We start from the raw sequence: 4,633 nt of genomic DNA, 5'->3' as shown, positions 1-4,633 counted from the left end.
AAATAGTTTGAACTTTTCCATGTTGTCATTTGGCACAAATTTCACAATTTATTTTGAAGAATATTAGTTGCCTAAAAGTCAGCTAAGGGGGACTGGAGAGATGACTTAGTGGTTAAGAGCATGTCATGCTCTTCCAGAGGACCCAAGTTCAGGTTGCAGCACCCACTTGGGTGGCCCAGAAGCACCTGTAACTCCAGTTCTAGAGGGATCAAATACTCTTCTGGCTCACAGGTATGCACACACACAGCAGACACATATACAATCTTTTTTATATTTCAAAGATAGCAGAGGGATCAGCACTCCAGGGCGAGAGCCCCGAGTGCCTTTTTTAAAAAACAATTTATTGAGAATTTCAAACATGTATATAAGGTGTTTTGATCAAATCCATGCCCACTCCCTCCCCTCTAACTCCTCCCATATCTCCCCATCACTTTTTTCTGATAACTTCATGTAGTTAGTCTGCTTTGATTTTTTTTTTTAAATAGGGCTTTTGGCTACTCTAACATTCCCCCTTCTGAAGAGGTAACCCTGAAATCTTTTAAGGATTAGAGAAAAGCTCCCAAATATTTTTGACATTTTTGGCCTTTGAAACGGAATAGGATGCTAAGAAGCCCAAGGACATTGTGAGTTTTAGCCAAGAAACTGGCTACTTTTCATTGGGGTCTTTTTACCCTAACTGCCTAGTGAATTCCTACCTCCTATTCTTATCACACCATCCTCTGAAAAGGTTACCCAAATTGCCAATAGGGAATCAGGACGCAGACTGCTCTGGCTTCTTCCATGCTGAACAGGGACATAGGGTGAGGCAATTGGAGTACCCCTTCAGTGGGTCTATCTAAAAGACTTCCCAAATTGCATAACTCTTATCTCGAGGAGGAAAAGAAAGTCTTTGGTGAGTACGAGATGTGAAGGAGAAGTAAAGGCAAGAGTAATTTAGCATTACAAGCTCTAGACAGGGAACTAGAAAAAAGTCAGAACATGGCAATTTTCAAATATCCATATGAGAGTCCACTGGAATTTCTTGGCAAGGGCTTCCGAAAGCATCCCTCTTTTGGGTTCCTCCTCATTTTTCTTTTGTCTTCCAAGGCTGGACTCTAGAGTGACGAATTCAGGATTTTCTTTCAGGTATTTTGATAGCTGTTGGAGTGGTTAGAATCAGTGTTAGTTCCCTAGACAGGCACTTTAATCTTTGGTTATACTTTCCTTTTTGGGTGTTTAAGACCATACAGTTGGCCCAAATAAATCAATTTATTTTTACACTTAAGGTCATTTGAGGATCTGTTCCTCAGGGGTCACATGGGCTTAGGGGGAGCTCCTGGCTCCCTTCTTTTACCAGTTGCATCTATGTGAAGATAAGTCAAAGGTCCTGCACGACCATGTCTGCCTTCACTTGGAAGCATGAATGAGATGTTTCCTCTGAGTTGACCCTCCTCTTTGTAGACTAGATACTGGCTCAGGGGTCTCCATGGCCTCCCTGAACAAGAGGACAGGTGCCTCACCTCAGTTAGAAGACATTTGGCTCCCTTCTTTTACCAGTTGCATCTATGTGAAGATAAGTCAAAGGTCCTGCACGACCATGTCTGCCTTCACTTGGAAGCATGAATGAGATGTTTCCTCTGAGTTGACCCTCCTCTTTGTAGACTAGATACTGGCTCAGGGGTCTCCATGGCCTCCCTGAACAAGAGGACAGGTGCCTCACCTCAGTTAGAAGACATTTTGAGAGATGTTTCCATAGTCCCCTGGAACTTAGTCGACCCTGGAGGACAAGGGGCAAAAACTGTCCTTTAAGTCCCTCTGACCAGATTAGGATAGGCCTCTAAGTATGGCTGTTAAACATCCAATAAGGTTAGTTCCACCAGTCTGGTACTTTTAATTATCATGTGCTATGTAGATAAGGCTTGGGTAAAAAACTATTCTCAGATAAACTTTGACTAGATATATATTTTGTGCCTTAAACTAGCTGACTAAATTATGACCGTAGGACATTTTAAGATTAACATATACAATTTTTAAAGATATTTTTTAAAGAAGGAAACTAGCCCTATTCCTCTGTACTTTTTAGTTTCCCTTCTACCACCTTCTTTTACCCAACTTCCTACTGTGAAAATTTTCAAACATGCAGGAAGGTCGAAGGAGTAGCAAAAATTAAACTGTGATTTCCTAAAGATGTGTGTGAGCTGTCAACTCACATGAAGTGTGTTTTGGGGACCCACACTCAAAGGACTGGTGGCTCAGTCCTGGGCACCAGGATCAGTCTGTGTGAAAGACTGGGCTCTGCTGAGGCCCATGGCCACTACGTGGGGCCCCCAGGTCTAAACTAGACGCAAACACCCTCCTCCCTTTGCTGTCCTCAGAGCCAAACTGGAGACATCTTCCTATTACAGGTAGAACAACTATGAAGGAAAGAAAACAAGTACTTTTTGAAAGAAACTGCCTTATTTTGGTGTGTATTAACATTTGGAGGGGACAAACCTTCAGCTCCTTTCATAAATTCTATCTTGAAGGATGGAGACCTTCAAAGAGACCTGTTCAGAGGAATTTGCTTTTCTTTCGTGCACAGTTTTTCAATGGGCTGTTGCCTTGTAAACACACTCCTTCAAGGAATACAAAATGTCGAGCAGATGAAGTATCCTTTAGAACAGTTGGAGCATTGCTTCCACTTTAGAGTAAACTGTGCACTAGCCCTGTCCACAAATGCCAAAAGGACTTTGAGGAGCAGTGCTGGCACATTTGGGTTCTATAATAGAGTTTCAGTTATCGTTGCTGTCATGACAAACAGTAACAGTGATGGCAAACATTTTGCGTTTTCCTTATTCCAGGCACTGTTTATATACTATATATGCTGGGCATGGTGGCACACGCCTTTAATCCCTTTAATTGGGAGGCAGAAGCAGATGGATCTCTGTGAGTTCGAGGCCAGCCTGGTCTACATACTGAGTTCCAGGTCAGCTGGGGCTACAGGGAGACCCTGTCTCAAAAAGACCAAAACAAAACAAAACAAAACAAAAAACCTATATACTATATACAAAGTCATGCATTTGTTCAGTCCTGTGAGGCATGTGCTGTTGTCATCCTAATCTTAACCATGAAGAAACAAAAACAGAAAGGTTTTCCAAAGTCACACAGTGTGGGACACAGACAAGCCTGAGCAACTGTCTCCAAAGCCACACTTGTACATGGTTCATGCTCTGTTGCTTTTCATGGAATTACATTTATTGATTGGATACTGTGTCTTAGCACTGTAGAGAGCCCAAAGGAATATATTACATAATTCCAATCCTCAGGAGAATTTGCCAAAATGAACTTTAAAATGAGTGAAACAAGGACTATTGAACTATCCTGAATTTTCCAATTTTTGGTCAATGGAACCATGTGACTTGGTTAATTTTACCTTTATCCCAAGTGACAGAACCGTGTGTGCATGTGCGTGTGTGTGTGTGTGTGTGTGTGTGTGTGTGTGTGTGTTTGAAATCACACAAAAGCATATTAGCTCACCTAACAGTTCAGAGATAGGCCTAAGTACATGAGTGTGTTCCATTGCTGGGTCCAGGTTTACTACTTCAGATTCAGCTATCACATCTTCATCCCAACCAGTGGTTAGCAAAAGTGGAGGGAAGAACAAGCCCAAAATTCATTTTCACATTAGCAAAGTATATCTTAATACCCTTAGTATTTGAATTGCCTAGTCCACCCAGCATTTATCAGAATGTAGTCCACAGACTACCTATATTAGAACCACCTGAAAGACTGTCAGACATGCTAATTCCTGGCCCTCAACCCAGACTCCATGATTTTTGACTCTTAGTAGGAGGCACAGTAATCTGTATAAGGAAGTTCAGGTTTTAAAAGACCATTTCTATTTTATTCTTGACATCCTACATTCACAAATGTTACATAAAGTATGGATTAGGCAACAAGATGGACTGGAAAAGTAGGTATGTGTGGTGGCCTCTGGGCAGAACCAGATCCCAGCCCCAGCCCCAAACACAGAATTCTGCCATCTGCTCTGTCCTTTTCTCTGCTGGGATCCCACCTCCCACACAGGGAAGCAGCATCTGCTGCCGGGTAGGGAGAATGCTTCTTTCAGAGACCACTTGTAGTCATTAGAGAATAGCTGCAGGCTGGGCCCCAGCAGGTTTTCTCTCAGAGAAAACCATAGGTGAAAGCCCAAAGTATTCAGTGAGAACTCTCTTGGAACAACATCATAGGCAGGGTGGCTCCCTGGGGCAGTCCATACATTGGCCCTAGCACAGCACCTAAAAAATACATGAGCACAGAGAAAGCAAACTTGGAAGACAGCTTTCCTAGCAATGGTAAGGCTAAGCAGTCACAGGGTGTGGTGGGCCCTACTGAATCTGGCTCACAGCTGAGCTGCATCTACATCCGCTGCTTCAGGCCATTCAATCATGTCTGATGATCAAATGCCTTTTTGTTTTGTCTTTTCTATGTCATGCCTCAAATCCTCTCATCCCTTCACTAGCAGCTAAACAAAGCCACTGAACCTTCCATACTGGGAACCAGTAAATTGAATTTGTGGATGAAATTCTCCAAATCAGTTTTGATTGCTGTCTCTCTAGGAGATCTGGGGGACTCAGAGCCGGTGATGATGTGTGAGGAACATTTCTTGAAGTCA

The sequence above is a fragment of the Nannospalax galili genome, unplaced genomic scaffold (genome assembly GCF_000622305.1).
Source record: "Nannospalax galili isolate Female #2095 unplaced genomic scaffold, S.galili_v1.0 scaffold751, whole genome shotgun sequence".
Classification (NCBI taxonomy): Eukaryota; Metazoa; Chordata; class Mammalia; order Rodentia; family Spalacidae; genus Nannospalax; species Nannospalax galili.
Note: the sequence above shows the minus strand (reverse complement) of the source record.